This window comes from Barbus barbus (genome assembly GCF_936440315.1).
Source record: "Barbus barbus genome assembly, chromosome: 38".
NCBI classification, from domain to species: Eukaryota; Metazoa; Chordata; class Actinopteri; order Cypriniformes; family Cyprinidae; genus Barbus; species Barbus barbus.
This window is the reverse complement of record NC_136716.1, coordinates 15,877,934-15,895,331: the sequence shown is the minus strand read 5'-3', so window position 1 is coordinate 15,895,331 and position 17,398 is coordinate 15,877,934. Positions and strand designations below refer to the sequence as shown.

Genomic DNA, 17,398 nt, shown 5'->3' with positions numbered 1-17,398 from the left:
TTCTGACGTACAGTAGCAACTAGCCCCAGCAGATGGTAGCAAATCGGTCCTCAATCTGAGGGGAAAGCCGTTATCGCGAGAACTGCATATGTAGAGAAGCTCATTATCGCGAGATCTTCATGTATTGGCTGCGGCGCTGGATGGCGCTGGTGGAAATTTGGGAATGCGCTGTCAAGATTTCTCCCGGGTTGAGTTGAGCTCGGACAGGACGCGAGACTGACTGCATTTGCGTGCAAACAGTAAGGTGAGTAAGCACTCTTTAAACTTACTTAACGGTGCTCTCCAAGAGCGAAACTGGATATATGTGCAAATCCGAACACGTAAACATCTATTCATTACAAGTGTAACTTGATGAATTCCAGCAAGCTTGCATTCCAGATGTGTAATGTGATGGGGAAAATGCTTAACATCAGCGCGTGCGGATACGTCTCGCTGTCTTAAGTCAAGGATGCTCTGAACTGGGACCATCCTGAACATTATGTCCCTTTTTACAGGCATACTTATAAATAACGTTGCATTTGGCGTGGTCATACTCGGCATCTTCAATCAGCAGAATCATTATTTCAGACAGGTGGTGCTTCATGTGACAGTTCTGTACCTTTTAATGATGCTGAGTAATTAATGCATGATGTTAAAGTTCAAATTTGAGCTTTTTATTGTTATTTTAAGCTTTTGTTTTTAGATTTGGTCACATGCATCATATGTGTTGATAGATCTCAAATTATATTCTGCAGTTTTCATTGACTCACTGAACTGGACAGCACATGGTCGATATTGATTTATTTTTGTGGTTGCATTTAAGTGATTAAAAGGACAGTTAATCTAAAATGGAAAATTCTGTCATCAGAGATTCATGAACCCTCATGTTGCTTCAAACTCCTGTGACTTTCTTTCTTCTGTGGAACTCAAAGTGAGACGTTCGGCAGAATGACAGTCTGTATGGAAAAAGATTCAATGAGAGTGAATGGCGACGACATCTATTGTTTCCACAGAAGAATAAAAGTCACAAACGTTTGGAACAACATGAGTAAATAAATAAAGAATTTTCATTTTTGAGTGAACTATCCCTTTAAATTAATTTCTACCCTTCATAAGTGCAGTGGACCTATTAGACAGCATTTTTGGGCATCATATGCAGTATTCAAGAGCACCAATTTAGCTGACTCAGAACACACCTATGAAGTTAATAAATGCTGCACATGCCTGTGAGTTTTGAGACACCGGTGTCATCCAGCAAGTTCCATTGCAAATGGTGCGTAAGAACAAATTTACCAGGTTTTCAGTTAGTTGCAACATTAGTTTTGATTTGTGTTTTTTTTCTTTTAATGCTATCCTGGTTTAATTGTATTAATCTTGTGAGATTATGAAATTCCATTGAATGTTATTTTGTAAATGATCATTTCATGTAATTTAATATTCTAAATCCCTTCTCATCATAACATGTCTATTATCAGAGCACTTTTGGGTTCAGTGCAGGGTCAATTTACTATGATGTAGACAAAATGCTGTAAAAGTTGATTGTGGGTTTTGTGTTTATATATGTGGTGCACATTGGTCGGTTTTGTAATGTTGCATGCATCATACAGTTTGAGCTGTGAGATGAGTCTGATTTCAGATTTGACTGTAATTAAATATACTATTTTAAAATGGTTAAACTCCTCTAATGCTGAATGATAATAATTTCAAATCTAGTTCCTTTCATTTCTATTTGATTGGCAGTTACCCACTTTAAACGTGTATAATTTTGTCAATGACGGCTGTCGCTGAGAAGAGCTGCTCAGGCCCATTAGGGGGCCCCTGTGCTTTTATGCACTACATGAGTGGCCCTCATGGGGGTCATCAGTCAACAGGCGCTCCGCACTCCACAGAGAGAAGTGTGTGTGTGCAGCGTGTTGGTAAAACCCAGGGAAAATGAAATGAGGGGCTCTCTATGGTGGTGTAACCTTTCTGACTGATTTCATCATGCGGCTCAGGTTGTTCTTATACAACATGATTGTAAAGCTGTTTTAAACCTCCTCTCTGAGAACGTCACTCTGAGCTTTTACCACTGGGGGCGGGGGTTTGGAAAAGATTGGATTTTTATCAGCTTGTGCGATTATATTTTTCTCTGGGGCTGAGTGGAAATGCTGGGTGGTATTTGGTTTGTTTGTTAATGGGGAGAAGTGTGCAGGTTGGCCATAGAGCCACAGCCACTTTTAGATTGCGCTCACGATTGTAAATGATTGCATCCTGCTTCTGTACGAAAGAGACCAGTAGAACAGAGCAACACGTTTATCACACTGTAATGCCCAAAAATTGATCTCATAGTACTTCAACAAATCATCTATTGTTAGATAAAACTGAATACATATTTCTATAGACATGCTGTCTTGTGTTCTTAAGGTCATTGCACTCGGAGTCCAAAGATTCTCGTCTGAAATTTTCGCACATTAAAAAATAAATACGACCTCATGTTGGGTCAATCACGTTTATATACTGCCTCCGAAACTTTCGTCTATCATAAAAAAATTCGGACCAGATTTGATTTTCTGCGTTTTCACATGTAGCAAGCATTTTGATAGGAAAGGATGACGAATGTGGAAAAAAAGAAAAGAAAAAACGCATTACAAAATTTTCAGACTGCTGTGCAAGGAGCTTTAGTCACGCTTCTTAGTTTAAAGTCCGCATGAACCGGAAGTTGCTGCCGACTTTATTTCAGTGCAGTGACGTATTTCCAGCAGAAACGGAATACTGAGCAGAGGGCAGGGCTTTATTTTAGCGCTCCTCCTCTCTGTCTCTCACTCATAGCAACCTAACGGTCAGAGAGGTGTGTTTAAAGATATTCTGCCCAAGCCGTAAAACTGATGTCATCAGAAAAGGAACGCCATTCCAGAGCGGAAGTAAATGTTCAGATTTTGAATAAAGACAAACTATTTTTTTCAGCGGATTAACTTGCACAGATTAATTGTTCACATCAAGACTAGCAATGTGCGATAGTAAAGTAAATAGTACATTTTAATTTCATGCGGACTTTAAGTATTTTGACCTAATGACTGAAACTTATTAGAGGAAACATTTAAACAATAATTTAAAAAAGCATGCATTTATAAAACAATATGATAATGATACAAATATATATTGCATTTTGTATAAATACATGCATTTTTACTCTTATTATTTAAAAAAATGTTTTTGAACAAATAAACTGTCACACAACAAATGTATACAACTGGATTAATTTTCAGTAGAAATATTATCTTGTTAACATGATAATGTATCTTAGTTTAAGCATTTTGAATGACCTGAACTTTTTAGAGGAAACTTTTTTTTTAGAGGAAACTAAATAAGAATTAGAAAAACATATTTATTTATTGAATAATAATAATAATAATAAAGTTATTTGTCTATTACATAAATACATATATTAAAATATTTGTGCTATTTTAAGTATTTTTAATGATCTAAACTTTAAAGGATATATACAGTCGTGGTCAGAATTATTGGCACCCTTGGTAAATATGATCAAAGAAGGCTGTGAAAATGAATCTGCATTGTTAATCCTTTTGATCTTTTATTTAAAAAAATTCACAAAATATGACACAGCAGCCACAACAGCACTTATGTTTTATTTATTTTTTCCATTTTATTCTAAACATTCCCAAACACACAAACTATATCATGAAATATCTTGATTCTCACCTTTATAGATTACGTTAGTTGACCTAGTGGGTGATGGTGAAAGTAACCTAATAATGTAATCTATTAACTATGCATAAATACCTGTCTTTTCACTTAATTAACAGATATGGGTGTCATGCATATTTTAATACGACTGACTAATATTTAATGTGAACTTAACATTGAAAGTTAATGTGAATAAAAACATTGTAAATTAGGCTACTAATCATAGCACTTTCATTGTAGCTACAGAAAGAGAGCAAAGAACATTTTCACTGACAGTCTAGAGTTCAAGCACTCTCAAAAACTCCCATTTAAATCATTGAAGCTGTTTACACTGTGAAATTAATATCTTACTTACATATTCGAACACACATTTGCACTTTGTTGTTTCTAACGAGAGAATTCGCCAGAAAGAGGTATTCAGTCAGCGAGCAAGTGAAGAAAACACCGGCATTTTAGCGATACTCATCTGAACGCCTCTGATTGGTCATTGCATTCATAAGCTCGACAGAATCTTGTGTGATTGGTTGTAATGCGCAGTGCTGTGAAAATGAACACAGATTTGAATTTAGCAGCTGAAGATATGACGCGCTGAACGATTTAATCACACCGGTGTGATTGTATTAAATATAGAAATATTAATTTTTGCTATTTTTGTCTTTTGGAAGCTGCATTCAAAATCCACTTGGCTCAAAAATCACGTGCCCCCTCACAGGGGGCATGATGCCTCTGGTGCCCAGTGACCATTTTTGTGTTGTTTTTTGCCCATTTTTGTGATGTTTTGAGGTTTGTGTTTGGATTATTGTCCGGTTGGAAGATCCAAACATGTCCCATTATAACATTTCTAATAGTGAGTCAGTCACTTGTTGATTTTTTATATATTTGATAGAATCCATGATGTCATGTGTCTAAACAAGATGTCCAGGACCTCCAGCAGAAATATAGGCCCACAACATCAAAAATACAGCAGTATATTTCATTGTACACATGGAGTACTTTTTATCCCTGTGTTCACCAAACCCATCTTGAGTGTTTGCTGCTAAAAAGCTAATTTTTTAGTTTCATCTGACCATAGAAGCCAGTCCCATTTGAAGTTCCAGTCGTGTCTGATAACTGAATATGCTGGAGTTTGTTTTTGGATGAGCTAGGATAATTTTTCTTGAAACCCTCCCGAACAACAAGTGGTGATGTAGGGGCTGTTTGACAATTTTTTTAAAGGTTTTCTGACCCCGAAACTCAACCTTTCTCTACAATTCTCCAGCTGTGGTCCTTGGAGAGTCTTTAGCCACTCAAACTCTCCTTCTCACCGTGCATTAGGACGATATAGACACACGTCCTCTTCCAGGCAGTTTCGTAACATTTTCTGTTGATTGGAAATTCTTAATTATTGCCCTGATGGTGGAAATGGAAATTTTCACTGCTCTAGCTCTTTTCTTAAAGCCACTTCACTAATTTGTGAAGCTCAATTATCTTTTGCTGCACATCAGAAATATATTCTTTGTTTTTTCTCATTGTGATAGGAGGGAAAAGTCCAAATTCCCTTAATCATCCATTTATATTTCTGTGAAACAGGAAGCCATGGCTGGATAATTTCATGTTCATAATCACCCTGGAGTGCTCAAAATTGTAATTATGAATGGGAATATACTTCAGAGATATTTTACTCATAAGAATTTCTAGGGGTACCAATAATTGTGTCCAACGTGTATTTGAGAAAAACATTTCATAATGAGATTAATTGAATTTTCCCCCATTTTCAATTGTTGATCTTTGTGATTTAAAAAAATAAAAAATAAAAGATCAAAAGGATATTTTATATATATATATATATATATATATATATATATATATATATATATATATATATATATATATATATATATATATATATATACCGATTTTTTTTTCTTTTTTTTTTTCTTTCAGAAATCACGTTTTTTTTTTTTTTTGCGCATTCCAAGTAATGTCAATCAAACTGCAGTTGGGTTGCTTTGATTAAGTAATAATAACTAAACAAATACAGGCAATTTACAAAATTAAAGTTCATTGAAAGTATGTTTTTTTTTTTTACATATTAAAAGTTTGTTTTATAGCAAAAGCAGATAACTCCAACTGTCGTTTTTTGTTTTAGAGTTTAAAAAAAACCACTCGTTTAATCTTTGTAATCTCCTCAGATGACAATGTAGATGCCTGACAAACGTTATTGTTGTTGTGATCATAGATATATGGATGTGATTACATGCAATATACAAAGCTTTTCCCTCACCATTTTAACGCGCTGCTTTTTAAAGGTTCCATGAAAACGTTTCAGCTTTTATTTTCCTTTTACGCCCTGAAAAAGATATCACAGGTTCATCAAGTTCGTCGAAATTATCCATCCTGGATCACTTTTAGACAGCTTTGACAAAACTCCTCTCAGCTAGCACGTCTTTTCAAGGTGAACGTAGCCTTGTCACCTGACCTGATTACAGCGCGCTGATTCGCTAAAGGGCGTTTGTCGGCTTCTGCAGTAAAACTCACGCTGCCTTGATATATATATATATATAAGAATTACAAAAAAACACATTTATTTATGTTTAATAATAAAACAAATTATATTATAATATATTATAATAAATAATATTATAATAATAGAAACCGTATGTAAACGATTACATAATAAAGTACAAAAAGTAACAGTTGTGCAATGCTACTTGTGAATGCACCTTTGCTTGGATGTGAAGGTTTCCACAGACTACCACTGTCTGACATACTTTACTGGGTCTGTTCTGTGGTAGAACATTTTTGACTTGCATAGATTTTTGACACAAATTTCATGATTCAATTTGATTCTCATTCACAAGCTTTTGTCCTGAAACTGGTATTAAAGCGGAAGCGATGATCAGTTCAGGTGCGCTTTGCGCCGTTGCTTCTCTTGAACTGAGGCTCTACAGCGATCTGTCACTTACATTAAACCGTGCCAAAATGGCATTCATTGAATACTGTAATATAATGGACAGAATTTGAAATCTGATACTTTGTCTAACAAAGCACAAAGCTTATTTTGATTTATTTGATGGGAGGTGAGCTACAATGTTCCGTTCATTAACGGAAAACAGGCTAGACTAGTCGATTCAATATTGTTTCATAAAAATGAGAATTGATTAAAATCTGGAAATCAATATTTTTTACCCAGCTCCAAGCAGCAGCTTAGCAGATCTTTTCTGACAAGACCAAATTTAACATTGCCATGTATATTATGCCATGCTAAACTTTCCCAGAGTTATCATGACAGACATACATTTTCAGCCATAACAACGGATGATCTCTCCTTTTGGTGGTATCGCTGTCATGTGCTCTTTGTCCAAATTTGTCAGTCTAGAATCATTTATTGTCATATTTGAGCATGAAGCAATTCTCCATTTTGTCCAGGGAAGAGTTTTAATACAATGTCAACGTTTCAGAAACAATGGGAGCCACCTCTTCACCAAACATGTAATTTAACCAGAGTTTTGAGAGCTAAATTGCTTTGGTTATATTCATGAAGTAATAATAGTGTTCTCATAGTTTGTCTTGACATGCTTGCTTTGCAGATAAGCTTGAGAGGGTTGAAGACAGCATGGAGAATTAACTTGGGTCTTCCCCATTGTCGGCTATGTCTATTTGAAGCTCCACATAACCCACTTACTGAGAAACCACATTCTGCCTCCTATATTAAGTTTTGAAGGAGAGAGAATGTGAGAGAAAGTCAGAGTGAGAGTGGGAGAAAGGGACACGATCAGTCTTCTCACACAGGGCTGTGTTGTGTAAGATGTGTCCTCATAGCGCTCATCGTCTCTCTCCTGTTGAGCCTGGGGTGGATCATGTTTTTACCACAGCTTTCTAGCTTGGGCTTTTGGTTTGTGGTTCACTATAGGACACCAGAGATGGTGTGACTCCACTGTATGTGGTTGGGATATACAGAATATGAATGTCTGTCCACTTAGCTGATTGCTGTTCATCTCCACAGTTTGTCAGGTCCAAATTTGACAGACTGCTTTGTCAGTGGATGGTGGTAACCAATTTATTTTAATTTGAGTAAATTGAATTTGTAGTAAATGTTTGAATTAATGTTTGAATCTATCTAAATGCGGTTATGTTCGCACAAATCATTTGTGATCCAGCTTCACCTCCAGAAGTGAGTATAAGGTTTTTTTAAATTAATCTTTGCAAATTGCCTTTCCTAATAACAAAGACTAAAGAAATACAAAGACGGTTCACCCCAATAGGGTAGAGTGGGGGAAAATGTTGCCACTCTGGAGGCCCCTCAGGACAGACACGGGGGAGGCTTCTAGGACGTATCAGGGGACTCTGGAGCCATAGCGGGGCAGGGAGCTCTGGAGGCCATGGCTGGTTGTCTTCGTGGCCGTGGCCTCATCCTTCGCCCCGGCCTCTATGACCAGATCCTATTAGCCCCCCCAAAAAATTACTTGGGGAGAAATTGGGGCAAAACTCAGGAACAAGATCTCTCCTTGGGCTAAACTCAGGAACAGGAGTCCTTTCAGGGCTAGGCTCAGAATCTGAGGCCCTCTCTGGGCATGACGAGAGTACCACAGCCCTCCTTGGGCTGGACGTGGAGTCAAGGGCCCTCACAGGGTGTACTCAGGAACCACTTCCATATCAGCAACAGGAGAAGCAGCTTGGGAATGGTCTCCGCGGCCATGACTAGAGAAGCCGCCTGCTCCAGACGAGTCTCCATGGACAAGACAAGACAAGATTGACTAAAATTGTTCCTGTGGACCATATTTCAGGGGACATGACTTGACTCTGGTCAGGGGCTGGAGCCTGCACTGGACTATTGGTTAGGACACTGGAGCGAACTTTGGAGCTAAAGTGAGCTGCAGCCGGCGGGCTTGACGTCGGAGCGGCCTGCGGGCTAGAGGGAGCCACGGCCAGCGGGCTTGACATCGGAGCGGCCGGCAGGCTTGACTGAGGATCGACCGGCAGGCTTGAGTGACGAGCGGCCAGCGGACTAATTTCAGCAGGCTAGGGTGGGATGACGAGCGGCGACTTATATGCCGCGGGGAACAACCAGGTAACAAAAAAAAAAAAACTTTCAAAACAGACAGTTTCAATACGAAACGAGGAGATGGGGAGCCTCCTTACTGTTTTGGTCTGGTATTCTGTCACGAGCAAACACAAGGGAAGTGAGGAGATGAGCGGTAAACTTCAAAATAACAGTCTTTAAAAAAAAAAAAAAAATCCAAAACATGCTATACAAGGTAGGGCAGAGACACACAGGAACAAAACATCAACGTTAATACCAGACACTCGAGATAGGGAAACACAGGGCTTAAATACTAAACGTAAACGAGATAATTAAACAAAAACAGCTGGAACAGAATGAACATAAATAAATGAAATGGGGACAGGAACAGGAAAGTAACCAAATATGGGCATACACGAGGTAAAACTAGGTCAAGGGGGAGCATGAGACAGAAAACCACAACACACGACTGGACACAGGTCTGACAATTACTAGTACTACATTTATTAATCCTAGTTAATTTCAACATTTACTAATAATACATTTTTACAATCAAAAGTTGTACCTGTTAACATTACTTAATGCATTGTGAATTAACATGGGCAAACAATGAACAATTGTATTTTTAATAAAGGAACACTCCACTTTTTTGAAAATAGGCTCATTTTACAACTCCCCTAGAGTTAAACAGTTGAGTTTTACCGTTTTTGAATCCATTCAGACGATCTCCGGGTCTGGCGTTAGCACTTTTAGCGTAGTTTAGCATAGATCATTGAATCAGATTAGACCATTAGCATCTCGCTCAAAAATGCTAATTTTCGATAATTTTCCTATTTAAAACTTGACTCTTCTATAGTTACATTGTGTACTAAGACTGACGGAAAATGAGAAGTTGCGATTTTCTGGGCCGATATGGCTAGGAACTATACTCTCATTCTGGCGTAATAATCAAGGAACTTTGCTGCTGTACCATGGGTGCAGCAGGCACAATGATATTACGCAGCGCCTGAAAGTAGTCCCCAGCTATATCATAACTAGTTACCTAGCTAGGGACTACTTTCAGGCGCTGCGTAATATCATATCATAATATCATATAATCTCAACCATATTCTAAAAACGATAATTTTCAATGACTTCATATTCAACATTTTGATCACTGGCAGCTTATTTACCACATCCAGCATCAAATGGCAGTGACATTTATATTTCATTGCGTATAGTAATGCTCTGCAGTAAAGCCATTCAAACCAATTAAATTTTTGTTCCAAACCCTTAAGACCTTTGTTCATCTTCAGAACACAAATTAATGTTGAAATCTGAGAGCTCTCTGACCCTCCATAGACAGCAACGCCAACTGAAATGTTCCCAGGTCCAGAAATGCAGTAAGGACATTGTTAAAACAGTCCATGTGACACCAGCAGTTCAACTGCAATTTTTATGAAGCTATGAGAATACTTTTTTGTGCACAAAGAAGAAGAAAAAACAAATTGGAAAACAGAAAAATTGTTGATTTTATTCAACAATTCTTCTCCTTAGCGTCACTCTAGTGCGCCATTATGGAGAATATCACAACGCATGCGTGTGCGTTTCTCTGCACGCAAACAAGCCTCAGCGCATGCATGTTCTACGTCAGCAGCAGCTGCACTCGCATGCACTGATTACATACTCTTGATAATGGTGGAAGGTGTGATTTGGAGAGGAAGAATTGTTGAATAAAGTCGTTATTTTTCTTTTCTTTGCGTACAAAGTATTCTCGTAGCTTCGTAAAATTGAGGTTGAACCAGTGATGTCACATGGATTATTTTACCGATGTCCTTACTACGTTTCTGGGTCTGGGAGCATTTCCGTTGCATTGCTGTCTATGGAGGGTCAGAGAGCTCTCGGATTTCATCAAAAATATCTTAATTTGTGTTCTGAAGATGAACAAAGGTCTTATGGGTTCGGAACAACATGAGGGTGAGTAATTAATGACAGAATTCAAATTTTTTGGGTGAACTATCCCTTTAAAGGAAAATTAAATTTACCAACTCAAAATGAAAATTACCATCATTTACCCACTATCATGTCATGCCAAACACATACGAATCTTGTTCATCTATGGAACAAAAATGAAGATTTTTTTAAAACTCTCTCACCATTTTGTCAATCCATTGATAGTCTAGGCAATCAATATTAAGCTTAAAGACAAGTTTATCCATATGAATAAAGTGGTTTCATTCAAGTCTTCTAAAGAAGACACAAACATTAACTGAGAAGCTTGAGCTAAGGGTTTTTTTATTATGTGTCAAAGCCTAAACTAAAAACTTTTTGAAGCTTGAAAATAAAGACTGCCTACACTTCCAACGGATAGATAAAAACGATGAAAGAATATAAAATATATACTTTGAAGATGAATCAAATTCATTCTAAATTGGTTTGGAACAACATGAGGGTGAGTAAACCATGACAGAATTTAAATTTTTTTGTGGACTATCCATTTAAGACAACTTAAATGTTTCAACTATTCTGTCATTTCTGCTGATCTCAGCTAAAAGGTTAAAATGTTGCCAAGTAAATATAAAGTTGTCCTGTCATGTGTCCCACCTTGTGTGTCTTGAAAAAAGTCTTCTTTTAAGATAGTAGTAGATCTTCTAGGATCATAGCTTGAATGACTGATGCCATTGTTGACCATGAAGACAAAACACAAAATTAGAGAAATTTAACTAATTAAGCAACATTCATGGACAGCTTATTTTTATGAATCGTAAGACAAAAACTTTCAACCACTACAAACTTAGCATTGGCAATTACCTGACATCTTTATGAAAAACCAAAGCAACTTTAGGATAAGTGCAAGTAGAAATATAATAGATCATTTTTCCATATATTTTAATGAAGTATATAACTATAATCAGAACTTAAAAGACTTCATTGGTATTCTTCTGAACCAACACAAAATGCAAAAAAGACTTTGACAGAATGATAGACAAACTGAAATTTAAGATGTTATTCACTCTGCCAATTCAATCTGAATCAAAATGTTGGCACACACTACAAAACTTGATCAGCATCACATGGATATTCTAGATGAAACTGACAAAGCAGATAATAAATATCGATTTAAAAAAAAGTTGAAATGTTCTATAATACAGGGAATCTGTGTTTGCTTTACCTTGCTTAAGATCTGTGGCGCGAGTGATGGTTAGCGATGAGCAAGATGGTCTGTCGACCGTCTCTCTAGTTTAAAAATATAATTTGCGGGTTTGTCTGTATCCGGCTGTGAGAAACCACACAAAAAAATATATATATTTCTTCATTTACCACCATTGACAAACTGTTGTGTATAACACTGCATATTTAACACTTGCCGTTGATAACTTTGATGTAATGGCGCGTTTGCTCCTTGCTTCTTTGCTAGCTAACGTTACACACGTTAAGATAACTGAGCTGGTTAATCTTCAGTTAAAGTTGGCAAAACACAAAACGTTCAAAAGTGCTTTAAACAGGAATAAAGAAGTTCGAATGCTTACCTGTTATTTTCCGTGACAGCGGCGCGAGCCGTCCAGCTGTGATCCTGTGACTGAGTGAGCTGCAGACAGTGGGGATGAGCGGACATGACTGATGGAAAAATGCACATGGTTTTTGAAAAACAACCTAATATTATTTTGTCTAGAGTAAAATTAACTACTTTAAAAGAAGAAATATATGCTTAATTTGAAATAGATTTATGTATTTATTATATTATGGCTTAGTTATTTAATTAGTCATGAAAGGTAATATATCGTTTAGTTTAGTAGATATAAAGCATAATAACCTACAAACTTGACTTCTCGAAAAACAATGTTAGAAATCATGAATTAAGCTTATATTTCTTTTAAATATATAAAAATATATATAAATATAATGTTAAATTAACTAATTTCATTTAGCGAATTTCACTAGGATTTACAGTGCAGGCTTTGTACTTCAGTCGTGTTCCAACAGTGATACAGAGGCGGGTTTGGCACATGGATAAAGTACCAACTGCGCTGTCAAGTTAGCAATGCTGGAACTGATGTGTGTGTTTTTGTTTTTTGTGCGTGTGTGTGTGTGTGTTTGTGTGTGTGCGCATGCTCCGGCGCGATCACTTCAACTGTTTCCTTATACCAGCAGAATCAACTTTAAACACTTATTGTCTTATTACTTACTTTACTTTTACTTTTGTCATTTAGCAGACGCTTTTGTCCAAAGCGACTTACAAATAAGAAAAAGTAACTAAAACTAAAAAGTTACAACTCTATAAATACTATCTACCCACATATTTAAGAAAATAAAGAAATTAAATAAAATTGACACATGCATATAACAAAAACATTTCAATAATAAACATATCAATGAAAAAATTAAATAAAAAGCTACTACTATCCCTTGCCGGTGTCCCTGCCCGGTGGAGTCGCACGGTAGAGTCGATGGTCTTTACACTCTTTACTTTTTTACTTTTGTCATTTAGCAGACACTTATTATTAATAATCAAAGGTCTGCTTTATTTGTGTACTCACAATGAAAACAAAACAGATTTTACTTTCTGTTCAAAATAAATGAAAAGAAACTGAGCATAGTAGATTGATTTTTTTTTTTTTCCTGTTGTACCGAAATCGTATCGAACCGTGACCCCTGAAAAAACAACGACATGTGCCAAAACATGTATATATGTCAACAATTACCTAAAAGTGCAGAGCAGACAAAATGACCAAAAATAGCCACCCCTACTATCCAGTGCAAAAAAATCTTCATTTGAGGCTTCTCACGGCACCTGAATTAGAATGTCGTGGAATAGTTCATTTATTTCAGTAATTCAGCTCAAATTGTGAAACGTATTAAATAAATTCAGTGCACACAGACTGAAGTCTTTGGTTCTTTTAATTGTGATGATTTAGGCTCAGATTTAACAAAAACCCACCAATTCATCTCAACAAATTTGAGTACTTCAAGACCAATAAAAAAACATTTTTAGTGAATTATTGGCCTTCTGGAAAGTATGTTCATTTACTCTATATGTTCTCAATACTTGGTAGTGGCTCCTTTTGCTTTAATTACTGCCTCAATTCGGCGTGGCATAGAGGCGATCAGCCTGTGGCACTGCTGAGGTGTAATGGAAACCCAGATAGCAGCCTTCAGGTCATCTGCATTGTTGGGTCTGGTGTCTCTCATCTTCCTCTTGACAATACCCCATTCTCTACCAGATTCTCTATGGGGTTCAGGTCAGGCGAGTTTGCTGGCCAATCAAGCACAGTAACACCATGGTCATTGAACCAGCTTTTAGTACCTTTGGCAGTGTGGGCAGGTGCCAAGTCCTGCTGGAAAATGAAATCAGCATTTCCATAAAGCTTGTCAGCAGAAGGAAGCATGAAGTGCTCTAAAATTTCCTGGTAGATGGCTGCGTTGAATGTGGACTTCAGAAAACACAGTGGACCAACACCAGCAGATGACATGGCAGCCCAAATCATCACTAACTGTGGAAACTTCACACTGGACTTCAAGCAACATGGATTCTGTGCCTCTGCACTCTTCCTCCAGACTCTGGGACCTTGATTTCCATATGAAATGCAAAATGTACTTTCATCTGAAAAGAGGACGTTGGAGCACTGAGCAACAGTCCAGTTCTTTTTCTCCACAGCCCAGGTAAGACGCTTCTGATGTTGTCTCTGGTTCAGAAGTGGCTTAGTAGCCCTTTTCCTGAAGACGTCTGAGCATGGGGTGACTCTTGATGCACTGACTCCAGCTTCAGTCCACTCCTTGTGAAGCTCTCCCAAGTGTTTGAATCAGCTTTGCTTGACAGTATTCTCAAGCTTGCGGTCATCCCTGTTGCTTGTGCACCTTTTCCTACCCAAATTCTTCCTTCCAGTCAACTTTGCATTTAATATGCTTTGATACAGCTCTCTGTAAACAGCCACACCTTTCAGTAATGACCCTCTGTGACTTACGCTCTTTGTGGAGGGCATCAATGTTCGTCTTCTGGATCATTGCCAAGTCAGCAGTCTTCTTCATTATTGTGGTTTCAAAGAACAAGAGATACACAGAATTTATACTGTAGGGATGGTCATTAATTGAAACTCAGATGTAAATATTCTAATATTTTGAGATACTGATTATTGACTTTCATGAGCTGTAAGCTCTAATCATCAAAATTTAAACCAAAAAACTTTTGAAATGTTTTACTTTACATGCAATGAATCTAAAATATATGAAAGTTTCACTTTTTGAAATAACTTGCAAGAAAAAAATTAACTTTCACGACATTCAAATTTATTGAGATGCACCTGTATTTGTGTTTTTAAAGATTAATTTTAATGAATATTCAGAGGAGCTTTTGTAAGGCCCTTTCCTTCTAAAGACTGCCAAACCGCTAAGAATGAATTGATGTGTCCTTTTGCCTGAGACAAAATGTGTAATTCCCTCATGATAAAGCCTTATTAACAAACCCAGTTTGTCAGAATGAGCTAACTCAGCGCATGACTCGTCAGTTTGAAGAAAAGATGACGTCACTGGAGACCAAAAGATCACATGTGTTCCCTGCTGTGAGTATCACCGATGGCATTATGTGTGAAGTTAATTGTGTTAATTTCTCTCCTTATGCAGTTATTGAGCCGAATCAGAGCGCAGTCAGCTGGTCGCTGGTGTACTTTCTGCTACAGCGAGCGTTTTATTAGAGAGATTTTCCCCTTCCTCTCCTTCACATTCACACTGGAAGGTGAGCTCCTCTGTGGATCCAGTGAGGGTCAACACTCATATAACTGTGTGCGCACTGCTTCGGTCGGCAGCGTCTTGCTAATGGGCCAAATGCAAGAAGAGAGGAAAATTACACACAGGGAATATTTCCACTTTAATGAATACATTTTCTCATTCTGTGCATGAGCAGAGTATTGATTCAGTGCAGGTGGGATGTATGAACTCACAGAAACAGCATATTGACTGAAACAGAAACATATTGACTGGATCGCTTTAGACAAAATCAATTTGTGTAATATGACAAGAAAATGAGCAATGTGGCAGATATGCCATGGAGTGAACGCAAAATGAAGCTGATATGATTTCCTTTTTAAATGTTACCAGCTACACAGTTGAATGCCAGGACGTGATTCTATTGATTTTTTTTTCTTCCAGCTTTAATTCATTAATGTCAATACGAAATCAAAATTGAGTCTCTTTTCTACTAAATGCATATTCATGGTCTTACTTTGATTAAAAAAAAGAAAAAAAAAAGGAAATAGTTTATTTTTGTAATGTTTCATCAAAATGTATTAATTTGCTTATCCATTTTACTTTAACAATAGTGGTTAATATTAAATATTTCACTTCACTTGGTCATTTCTTCTATTTTTATTTTTGTTTATGTATTGTTTTTGCCATTACTCTCTCACTTAAAGTTAAATGTATTCTTCAACAAATCTCAAATCATCTTTGTTTCATGGGCATTTTAACGAAGTTCTTATCCCAAAAAAAAAAAAAAGGTTTTCACTTTAACCATAACTTGAAAATAATTATCGGCTTATCTGTGTCAGCTTATCTTTGCAGCTGTATGTTTTTTTTTTTTTAATCAGTTCATGCATTTTTTTTTTAAATCAAATTGTCCTTGTCATTGTTAAATCCATCCCCAAAGGTTTCATGAATGATACATTTGCTCAATTAAAAGTCCTGCCCTACGTGCCCACTATGCCTTTTCACTCAGAAATATGTGACATTGTGGAAGCACAATGAGTTGTGAATGACAATTTACTGCGAATTAAGATAAAAGCAAGCTCAAAAGAAGTAAAACCCCCTGAACTGTTGGTCATGCCAATTTCTGTTCAGTTTAATTCTGTCCTGAAACAGTGTGATAAGGTTTCTGAAAGAACCATCTTGCTGTTCAAGTCACTGATTGTAATGAACGTGGATGCTGTTGCCATTGGACACAATTATATAGGGCTTGTAATCAGCATCGCAGCAACTGTGATGGTATGAATATTGGTGGAAGAGATTAGTGCAATTGGAGGCAAATGACAGCAGCTGAACAAACACCTATACTCAGATATAACCAACAATCTCAATACACACATCACCTCCATTCACCCCGCCAACACGTGATGCCCTGGAGAGAGAAAAAAAAATTCCATGTGAATGGCTGTACCGAGCAATACCGAACGTGCACTAGGCACCTTTAAATATAAAAGGCATATCAAAGTGACAGATATAGATTTTTGGTGATGTGATGGTGCTGTAAAGCTGTCTATTGGATTGTTGAAATGACCTGATGACCTAAAGCCTGTTCTCTTATGTAAACTTTTCCTACTGAATTCTGTGCAAAATACATTGAAACGCTTTTTGAGATGCAAAAAGTGTAATATATGCAAATTAATTTATCATAAAACTGGTGAAATATCATTCATATCAGTACAGGAAATGCTTTCTTGTGGTGTGCATCACCAAACATCTAAAGCAGGGGTAGGCAACGTCGGTCCTGGGGTGCCACTGTCCTGCAGAGTTTAGCTCCAACCCTAATCAAACACACCTGAACAAGCTAATCAAGGTCTTCAGGATTACTAGGGCTACAGGCAGGTGAGGTTTTTTCCAGGGTTGGAGCAAAACTCTGCAGGACATCGGCACTCCAGGACGTTGCCTTCCCCTGATCTAAAGTGTTAGTACTGCTGTCTGAGGTTCCAATGTGAAATGGAGGCATGGAGCAGACAATAAATAACCATGTTCTGTTGTGTTGCATGAGCCTGTTTTTCTGCAAAG

The 17,398-nt window shown here is 37.2% G+C and overlaps 1 protein-coding gene across 1 annotated transcript in view; it reads left to right on the top strand.

Annotated features, from left to right (window-relative positions):
- The first annotated feature begins 185 nt into the window (after positions 1 to 185).
- The window catches only part of LOC306857842 (ubiquitin carboxyl-terminal hydrolase 54-like), a 118,757-nt gene continuing 101,544 nt past the window's right edge, over positions 186 to 17,398 (top strand). The window contains exon 1 of the mRNA XM_079398057.1: positions 186 to 244. The gene's annotated coding sequence lies outside the window, so the exon portion shown is untranslated. The remainder of the gene's footprint in view (positions 245 to 17,398) is intronic.